This window comes from Triticum urartu, chromosome 5A (assembly GCF_056163025.1).
Source record: "Triticum urartu cultivar PI428250 chromosome 5A, HENAU_Tu73, whole genome shotgun sequence".
Taxonomy (NCBI): Eukaryota; Viridiplantae; Streptophyta; class Magnoliopsida; order Poales; family Poaceae; genus Triticum; species Triticum urartu.
Genome location: NC_141877.1, coordinates 373,574,789 through 373,586,023, shown reverse-complemented (window position 1 = coordinate 373,586,023; position 11,235 = coordinate 373,574,789). Strand labels below are relative to the sequence as shown.

General features: G+C 47.9%; 1 pseudogene; it reads left to right on the top strand.

Moving 5' to 3' along the window:
• Positions 1–972: 972 nt before the first annotated feature.
• LOC147971438 (uncharacterized) lies at positions 973–9,289 on the top strand (annotated as a pseudogene).
• Positions 9,290–11,235: the final 1,946 nt, after the last annotated feature.

Genomic DNA, 11,235 nt, shown 5'->3' with positions numbered 1-11,235 from the left:
TTCAAAATCAAAGCAAACAATAAAAGTTTTTCAAAATTTAAAACAAAAATGTTCGGGAGATGCCATATTTTACATAGGTCAATATGGTGTAACAAACACATTTTTATAAAATGCCTAAGTAATTTAAAATAATTTAAAACAGAAGAGGAAATAAAGAAAAGGAAAACAGGAAACAAAACCAAAAAAAAAGAGAAACCCCCCTGGGCCGTGGCCCAACTGGGCCAACCCCCAGGCCCAGCCGGCCGGCCCGCTACCCCCCCCCCCCCTCCATTACCCCCACCAGGGGGGAAACCCTAATCGGCCACCCCCCACTTCCCCCCCCCCCACGACGCGCCCCCTTCTACCCCAATCCAAATCGGATCGGGCTCGACGCCGCCGCCTCGCCCTCATCGCCGCCGAACGCTGTCGCCTCCCCTTCCCCGCCTGGACCTCGCCGGCGCCCTTCCCCACCGTCCTGCTCCCCCACGTCGACGTCGTCCCCGTCCCCCTCCACAACGGCCCTCGCCCTCGCCGGACTCCGCCGCCTCAACCTCCATCGAGCCCACTGCCCTGGACCCTACTCCCCGCCGGTGAGGGCACCTTCGGCCTCCACTCCCTCCTCTCTTCGTGCGCTCCTCGCCCGCACTCTGCCTTGCCCCGCACGCGCACACGCGCGTCGCGCTCCGGCCGTCCGCTGGCCACGCCCGTAGCCGTCGTCTCCGCTTCGCCTGGGAGTGCTTGGCCCCGCCTCCTTGGCCGCACCCCGCGGGCGCTCGCGCCGCGCGCCTCCCTTTCCCCGTACGCCCCACGCCCGAGCTCCGGACGGGCTCGCGTCTGCCGCGCCCGTCGCCGTGTGCCCCGCCTCTCGCCCACGGCCGCTACTCCGCCGCTCGCTGCACGCTGTTCTGCGCCGCTCGCCCGCCCTTGGCGCCGCGCCTTGCGCCGCCTGCACCGCGCCTCGTGCCCCCCTTCCTGCAGCCCTGCCGCGCGCTCATGCGCGCCCGCCCGCACGGGGCCGAGCTCGCCGCCGCTCGCTCACCGGCCGCCCCGTGCTGGCCTCGCCCACGCCGGCCTGGCGACCTGCCAGGTCCGCCGCCCACGCCCGCATGCCCCTGGGCGTGCGCCCGAATGGGCCGCGCCCGTTACCCGTCGTCCGCGCCCTGTATGGCCACTGTGCCACAGACAAACGGGGCCCACCCCCCTGTGAACGAAAAAAAAAAGAATTAATAAATAATAATTAAAATTGATTAAAATGATAATTAATTAATTAATTAATTAATTAAAGAATTAATTAAATTAATTAATCCTGATTAGATTAATCTAATTACTAATTAACTTAATTAACCCCTGATTAGCCTAATCAGTCAATGACTAGTGGGACCCACCTGTCAGGTTGACCAAGTCAACTACTGACGTCATGCTGACGTCATGATGACGTCAGCAGACACTATTCTGGATAATGTTGATTAAATTAAATAAATAAATCCTAAAAATGATTTAAATCTTTTAAAATTAATATAAAATAAACCGTAGCTCGGATGGAAAAACTTTGTACATGAAAGTTGCTCAGAACGACGAGACGAATTCGGATACGCAGCCCGTTTATCCGCCACGCATCCCTAGCATAGCGAACATGCAACATTTCACCTCCGGTTCATCTGTCCGAAAACGCGAAACACCGGGGATACTTTCCCGGATGTTTCCCCCCCACACCGGTATCACCTCATACCGCGATAGGGCACCCCTAGCACCGCTACTTGTCATGTCATGCATCGCTATGCATCTGTTTGCTTAAATATTTATTGTTTCTCCCCTCTCTTCTCCCGCTAGACACCGGGACCGACGCCGCTGCTACCCAGTACGACTACGGAGTTGACGATCCCTCTCTCTTGCCAGAGCAACCAGGCAAGCCCCCCCCCTTTGATCACCAGATATCGCCTACTCTTCTCTATACTGCTTGCATTAGAGTAGTGTAGCATGTTACTGCTTCCCGTTAATCCTATACTGATGCATAGCCTGTCCTTGTTACTACTGTTGTTACCATTACCTGCTATCCTACTGCTTAGTATAGAATGCTAGTGTTCCACCAGTGGCCCTACACTCTTGTCCGTCTGCCATGCTATACTACTGGGCTGTGATCACTCGGGAGGTGATCACGGGTATACTACTATATACTTTCTACAGGATACATATGGTGACTAAAGACGGGTCGGCTTGTGGAGCACCCGCGAGTGGATCTTTGAGGCGGAGCGACAGGGCAGGTTCCGACCACCTAGGAGAGAGGTGGGCCTGGCCCTGGTCGACGTTCGCGGATACTTAACACGCTTAACGAGATCTGGGTATTTGATCTGAGTCTGGCCATTTGGTCTATACGCACTAACCATCTACGCGGGAGTAGTTATGGGTATCCCGGCGTCGTGGTATCAGCCGAAGCCTTCGTGACGTCAGCGCCTGAGTGGCGCGCGCCGGATTGGAACGTAAGCCTGCTCTTGTATTAAGGGGGCTAGTTCTGCTTCCGGTCGCGTACGCAACGTGCAGGTGTGCTAAGGGCGATGGGCCCAAACCCCTATGCGCTTAGGTTTAGACCGGCGTGCTGACCTCTCTGTTGTGCCTAGGTGGGGCTGCGACGTGTTGATCTTCCGAGGCCGGGTATGACCCAGGAAAGTGTGTCCGGCCAAATGGGATCGAGCGTGTTGGGGTATGTGGTGCACCCCTGCAGGGAAGTTAATCTATTCGAATAGCCGTGATCTTCGGTAACAGGACGACTTGGAGTTGTATCTTGACCTTATGACAACTAGAACCGGATACTTAATAAAACACACCCTTCCAAGTGCCAGATACAACCGGTGGTCGCTCTCTCTCAGGTATACGAGGAGGGGATCGCCGGGTAGGATTATTGCTATGCGATGATACTTGGAGGACTTCAGTCTACTCCCTTCTACATGCTGCAAGGCGGAGGCTGCCAGAAGCGTAGTCTTCGAAAGGATTAGTTATCCCCCTCTTATTCTGGCATTCTGCAGTTCAGTCCACATGTGATACCCTTACTCCATTTGATACCCATGCATATGTAGTGTAGCTCCTTGCTTGCGAGTACTTTGGATGAGTACTCACGGTTGCTTTCTCCCCCTTTTCCCCCTTTCCTTTCATTCTGGTTGTCGCAACCAGATGCTGGAGTCCAGGAGCCAGACGCCACCGTCGATGACGACTCCTACTACACCGGAGGTGCCTACTACTACGTGCTGCCCGCTGACGACGACCAGGAGTAGTTTAGGAGGATCCCAGGCAGGAGGCCTGCGCCTCTTTCGATCTGTATCCCAGTTTGTGCTAGCCTTCTTAAGGCAAACTTGTTTAACTTATGTCTGTACTCAGATATTGTTGCTTCCGCTGACTCGTCTATGATCGAGCTCTTGTATTCGAGCCCTCGAGGCCCCTGGCTTGTAATATGATGCTTGTATGACTTATTTTATTTGTAGAGTTGTGTTGTGATATCTTCCCGTGAGTCCCTGATCTTGATCGTACACGTTTGCGTGTATGATTAGTGTACGGTCAAATCGGGGGCGTCACAATGTGATCGCCGTCGGCACGCTACCTCTACATTTACCTACGGGATTAGTTTTAAACCTCAATAATTGTTATTTAGTGCTAGCTTTAAGCTTGAACATTGTATTAGGATCTCGTTTAATTCGAGATGGCTACTCATTTAAATCCGAGAATAATGGTTGTTCTATTTATATGAGAGATATGTTTTATGGTCATGCTCCGCTGGTGAATGGTTTATTCTTAATGAATCTCGAGCGTAATGTTACACATATTCATAGTGTGAATACCAAAAGATGTAAGGTTGATAATGATAGTCCCACATACTTGTGGCACTGCCGCCTTGGTCACATAGGTGTCAAACGCATGAAGAAGCTCCATGCAGATGGACTTTTGGAGTCTCTTGATTAAGAATCATTTGACACGTGCGAACCATGCCTCATGGGTAAAATGACCAAGACTCCGTTCTCAAGAACAATGGAGCGAGCAACCAACTTATTGGAAATCATACATACTAATGTGTGCGGTCCAATGAGTGTTGAGGCTCGCGGTGGCTATCGTTATGTTCTCACCCTCACTGATGACTTGAGTAGATATGGGTATGTCTACTTAATGAAACACAAGTCTGAGACCTTTGAAAAGTTCAAGGAATTTCAGAGTGAGGTTGAGAATCAACGTGACAGGAAAATCAAGTTCTTGCGATCAGATCGTGGGGGAGAATACTTGAGTCACGAATTTGGCACACACTTAAGGAAATGTGGAATAGTTTCACAACTCACGCCTCCTGGAACACCTCAGCGTAATGGTGTGTCCGAACATCGTAATCGCACTCTATTGGATATGGTGCGATCTATGATGTCTCTTATCGATTTACCGCTGTCATTTTGGGGCTATGCTTTAGAGACTGCCGCGTTCACTTTAAATAGGGCTCCGCCAAAATCCGTTGAGACAACACCGTATGAATTATGGTTTGGGAAGAAACCTAAGCTGTCATTTCTAAAAGTTTGGGGATGCGATGCTTATGTCAAGAAACTTCAATCTGAAAAGCTCGAACCCAAGTCGGAAAAATGCGTCTTCATAGGATACCCTAAAGAAACTATTGGGTATACCATCTACCTCAGATCCGAAGGCAAGATCTTTGTTGCCAAGAATGGATCCTTTCTAGAGAAAGAGTTTCTCTCGAAAGAAATAAGTGGGAGGAAAGTAGAACTCGATGAAGTATTACCTCTTGAACCGGTAAGTGGCGCAGCTCAAGAAAATGTTCCTGAGGTGCCTGCACCGACTAGAGAGGAAGTTAATGATGATGATCATGAAACTTCATATCAAGTTGCTACTGAACTTCGTAGGTCCACAAGGACACGTTCCGCACCAGAGTGGTACGGCAACCTTGTCCTGGAAATCATGTTGTTAGACAACGGTGAACCTTCAAACTATGAAGAAGTGATGGCGGGCCCAGATTCTGACAAATGGGTGGAAGCCATGAAATCCGAGATAGGATCCATGTATGAAAATAAAGTATGGACTTTGACTGACTTGCTTGATGATCGGCGAGCCATAGAAAATAAATGGATCTTTAAGAAGAAGACAGACGCGGATGGTAATGTAACCATCTATAAAGCTCGGCTTGTCGCTAAGGGTTATCGACAAGTTCAAGGGGTTGACTACGATGAGACTTTCTCACCTGTAGCGAAGCTGAAGTCCGTTCAAATCATGTTAGCAATTGCCGCATTCTATGATTATGAGATATGGCAAATGGACGTCAAAACGGCATTCCTTAATGGTTTCCTTAAGGAAGAATTGTATATGATGCAGCCGGAAGGTTTTGTCGATCCTAAGAATGCTGACAAGGTATGCAAGCTCCAACGCTCGATTTATGGGCTGGTGCAAGCATCTCGAAGTTGGAACATTCGTTTTGATGAGATGATCAAAGCGTTTGGGTTTACGCAGACTTATGGAGAAGCCTGCATTTACAAGAAAGTGAGTGGGAGCTCTGTAGCATTTCTCATATTGTATGTGGATGACATACTATTGATGGGAAATGATATAGAATTCTTGGAAAGCATAAAGGCCTACTTGAACAAGTGTTTTTCAATGAAGGATCTTGGAGAAGCTGCTTACATATTAGGCATCAAGATCTATAGAGATAGATCGAGACGCCTCATTGGTCTTTCACAGAGTACGTACCTTGACAAGATATTGAAGAAGTTCAATATGGATCAGTCAAATAAGGGGTTCTTGCCTGTATTGCAAGGTACGAGATTGAGCACGGCTCAATGCCCGACCACGGTAGAAGATAGAGAAAAGATGAGTGTCGTCCCCTATGCCTCGGCCATAGGGTCTATCATGTATGCTATGTTGTGTACCAGACCTGATGTAAACCTTGCCGTAAGTTTGGTAGGAAGGTACCAAAGTAATCCTGGCATGGAACACTGGACAGCGGTCAAGCATATCCTGAAGTACCTGAAGAGGACTAAGGATATGTTTCTCGTTTATGGAGGTGACGAAGAGCTCATCATAAAGGGTTACGTCGATGCTAGCTTCGACACAGATCTGGATGACTCTAAGTCACAAACCGGATACGTGTATATTTTGAATGGTGGGGCAGTAAGCTAGTGCGGTTGCAAGCAAAGCGTTGTGGTGGGATCTACATGTGAAGCGGAGTACATGGCAGCCTCGGAGGCAGCACAAGAGGCAATCTGGGTGAAGGAGTTCATTACCGACCTAGGAGTCATACCCAATGCGTCGGGCCCGATGACTCTCTTCTGTGACAACACTGGAGCTATTGCCCTTGCCAAGGAGCCCAGGTTTCATAGGAAGACCAGGCATATCAAGCATCTCTTCAACTCCATTCGTGAAAGTGTTCAAAATGGAGACATAGATATTTGTAAAGTACATACAAACCTGAATGTGGCAGATCCGTTGACTAAACCTCTCCCAAGAGCAAAACATGATCAACACCAGAACTCCATGGGTGTTTGATTCATCACAATGTAACTAGACTATTGACTCCAGTGCAAGTGGGAGACTGTTGGAAATATGCCCTAGAGGCAATAATAAAATGGTTATTATTATATTTCTTTGTTCATGATAATTGTCTGCTATAATTGTGTTATCCGGAAATCGTAATACATGTGTGAATACATAGACCACAACACGTCCCTAGTGAGCCTCTAGTTGACTAGCTCGTTGATCAAAAGATAGTCATGGTTTCCTGACTATGGACATTGGATTTCATTGATAACGGGATCACATCATTAGGAGAATGATGTGATGGACAAGACCCAATCCTAAGCATAGCTCAAAGATCGTGTAGTTCGTTTGCTATAGCTTTTCCGAAAGTCAAGTACCATTTCCTTAGACCATGAGATTGTGCAACTCCCGGATACCGTAGGAGTGCTTTGGGTGTGCCAAACGTCACAACGTAACTGGGTGACTATAAAGGTACACTACGGGTATCTCCAAAAGTGTCTGTTGGGTTGGCACGAATTGAGACTGGGATTTGTCACTCCGTATGACGGAGAGGTATCTCTGGGCCCACTCGGTAATGCATCATCATAATGAGCTCAATGTGACCAAGTGGTTGATCACGGGATCATGCATTACGGTACGAGTAAAGTGACTTGCCGGTAACAAGATTGAACGAGGTATTGGGATACCGACGATCGAGTCTCGGGCAAGTAACGTACCGATTGACAAAGGGAATTGTATACGGGATTGATCGAATCCTCGACATCGTGGTTCATCCGATGAGATCATCGAGGAGCATGTGGGAGCCAACATGGGTATCCAGATCCCGCTGTTGGTTATTGACCAGAGAGTCGTCTCGGTCATGTCTGCGTGTCTCCCGAACCCGTAGAGTCTACACACTTAAGGTTCGGTGACGCTAGGGTTGTTGAGATATTAGTATACGGTAACCCGAAAGTTGTTCGGAGTCCCAGATGAGATCCCGGACGTCACGAGGAGTTCCGGAATGGTCCGGAGGTGAAGACTTATATATAGGAAGTCAAGTTTCGGCCATCGGGAAAGTTTCGGGGGTAATCGGTATTGTGCCGGGACCACCGGAAGGGTCCCGGGGGTCCACCGGGTGGGGCCACCTATCCCGGAGGGCCCCATGGGCTAAAGTGGGAGGGGAACCAGCCCCTAGTGGGCTGGTGCGCCCCCCTTGGGCCTCCCCCTGCGCCTAGGGTTGGAAACCCTAGGGGTGGGGGCGCCCCACTTGGCTTGGGGGGCACTCCACCCCCCTTGGCCGCTGCCCCCCTTGGAGATTGCATCTCCTAGGGCCGGCGCCCCCCCTAGGGGTCCTATATATAGTGGGGGGAGGGAGGGCAGCCGCACCCTAGCCCCTGGCGCCTCCCTCTCCCTCCCGTGACACTCCTCCCTCTCCCTGAGCTTGGCGAAGCCCTGCCGAGATCACCGTTGCTTCCACCACCACGTCGTCGTGCTGCTGGATCTTCATCAACCTCTCCTTTCCCCTTGCTGGATCAAGTTGGAGGAGACGTCTTCCCAACCGTACGTGTGTTGAACGCGGAGGTGCCGTCCATTCGGCGCTAGGTCATCGGTGATTTGGATCACGACGAGTACGACTCCATCACCCCCGTTCTCTTGAACGCTTCCGCGCGCGATCTACAAGCGTATGTAGATGCACTCCCCTCTCCCTCGTTGCTAGATGACTCCATAGATTGATCTTGGTGATGCGTAGAAAATTTTAAAATTCTGCTACATTCCCCAACACTGCCGCCGCTGCCTGCCATTGACAAAACAGGGGGAGGTTTAGGTTATGCCACCACATTCGCAATTATAGTGGAATTTTTTCCCTGTAAAGCCAAGCTCAGTGATGGCAGTGTCCAAGACATTGATAGAGGTACCACCATGAGGTTGGATGTCGAATTTGCAGATGTTGATCCCCAGGAATTGGAGAGCATGAAGGAGAAGGCCATGGGAAATTTTGTGGAGAGAATTGGGGAGAGTATTGTTTGGGGTCCAGAACAAGAGGTATCTCTGCAACGTTTCAATAACTATAATGGTGAATATGTGAGAATTGAAGATGGACAATCCATGGTTGCTGAAATTGATCAGCAAGAAGGGTGGGCAAGCAAACAAGTAACATTTTATGCAGAGCTAATTGATCTGCAAACTCATTCCAGAGTTGGTTATGTGCCATCAAAGATGGCTGCACAGGTGGAAGATGATGAGTGGGTTTCACAAAAGAAGATGTTGGCATTGTTGACTGAACCGACTGTAGTAGCTGAAGATACAGGGATTGATGCAGATGGAGAGGAGGGAACCCATGGTTCTAGGAAGATTGTTGTTGACTGGAATGTAGCAGAGTTGAATGAAAAAACAGATTTGGTCATTACACCAATATCTGACATTGATATGGCCGAAATGTTTGGCATTCAAGTTGATGACAAAGATAAGGAGAAGGATGACAGTTCTTTGCCTGCTGATGGTAACATAGGCCCTAGAAATGCAAATGAGGATGAAGAAGAGCTGATGAGAGAGGCTGCAGATGATGTGGATGATGCAGATGATAATGAGATGGTTTGTTTGTATGACAAAGAGAACCCAGTTATTGAGGTGGGAAAGTTGTGGCCAAGCATGAAGGAGTTTAGGATGTCTTTCAGGACCTATGCAGTGAAAAAAGAGTTTGATGCCAAGATTATGTGGACTGACCGAAAGAAATTTTATGCTCGGTGCAAAGGTTATGATGGTGGTGGCAATCCTTGCAAATGGTACTTGTCTGCCAGACTACAACCTGATGGAAGTACAGTAAGGGTAAATCAAATACCACACCAGCATACATGTATGACCACTTCACAGAGAGTTTCAAAGATGACATCACAGGTTTGGGTTACAGAGAAGATTAGTCCTATTTTAGCCAAGACTCCAAACACTGCTGCAAAGAGGCTTAAAGTTGACTTGGAGGAGCTGTACCCCATCCAGCTGCAATATACCACAGTGTGGAAAGCAAAACAAAGGGCCATGAAATCATTGTATGGTGACTGGGAAAATACATTTAGGATGTTGTATAGTTTTAAAAGCAGAGGTGGAGAAGAGGTCACCTGGAAGTGTGGTGGAGATAGATACAGAGGTAACAGAGGATGGCAAGGTTTTATTCAGCAAGTTTTTTATGTGTTTGAAGCCTTGCATAGATGGATTCAAAGCAGGTTGTCCTCCATATTTGAGCATAGACTCATCTTTTTTGACTGGAAGGTGGAATGGTCAGTTGGCTGCATGCAATGCTCTAGATGGACACAACTGGATGTTCCCAATTGCAATAGGAATGTTTCAATCAGAGACAGAGGCATCATGGATATGGTTCATGATGCAACTGAAAAGATGCATAGGGCCAGTTTCTCCTTTGGCCATCCACACAGATGCATGTAAAGGGTGGAAAATGTAGTAAAAATGGTTTCCCCCATGCTGAGCAGAGGGAGTGCTTTGGACATATGTGGATGAATCTGATAAAAAAATTCAGAGGAGATGAATTTGGGCGCATGTGGCCAGCAGCAAGATCCTACACCAGACAGACACATTCCTATCACCTTGGTAAGATATTGGCATCATGTAGTGATAATGAATTTGCTTCATGGTTGAACACCCACCATTCTCTGTTGTGGTATAGATCAGGTTTTAATACTGCCATAAAATGTGATCATATCAATAACAACTTGGCAGAAAGTTTTAACAACAAAGTGAAGGATTTGAAAGACTTGCCTGTGCATGACATGGTGGACCAAATAAGGATCATGACCATGCGTTTGTGGGAGTTGAGAGGAAAAATTGCTAATATTTTGGAAGGGGACAAGCTTCCAGCACTGGTACAATAGGTGGTCAACAGGAGTAGAAATCTTTCACATCTATCTGTTGAGAAATCTTCCTTGTGGGGTGCTGAAGTTAGAGATACAAAGAGTGGCAAGAGGCATGTGGTAAATACTGAGTTGCATGAGTGCACTTGCCAAGAGTGGCAACACACTGGAAAACCATGTGAGCATTCCATACTTTTTTTGGCATCTAAACCTAGGTTAAATATGCACCCATATTTGCATGAGTATTATTCAGTACAAAAATTCAAAGTTGCATATGCAAGTCCAATTCCTGCACTGACTGACCAATCTCAGTGGCCTGAGGTGGAAATAGACTTTACCTTGTGTCCCCCTGTCACTAGAAGAAAGGCTGGGAGGCCAAAATAGAGCAGATTCAAAGCTTGGTTTGAGAAAGGTGGTTGTAGTAAGAAGGGGAAAAAGGAAAAGGAAAAGAATGATAAGCCCAAAAGGGCTCAAAAAGGTAACAAAAATAGGTGCAAGTTGTGTGAGGTACTTGGGCACAGAATTGGTTCATCCAAATGCATCTACACTCCTCAGAGGCCAAAGTATGTTTATGTTACTGTTTTTGCAAGTTTTTGATTTTGCTACTTGTTCTAGTATCTAACCAAGTGAAATGCTTTATTTTTTAGGAGGAAGCATGCAGAAAAAGCCCCGCCTCTTGTTGTTGAACAATGCTGGCCAGTGAAAAAAGCAAGACTCAATGGCTTTAGAAGGAAGAGCACTAAGCAGATAATGTTTGGTGACAAAGATATGGAGCAAACTGAAACTGTTACTGTGATGACCCACAAGTATAGGGGATCGCAACAGCTTTCGAGGGTAGAGTATTCAACCCAAATTTATTGATTCGACACAAGGGGAGCCAAAGAATATTCTCAAGTATTAGCGGCTGAGT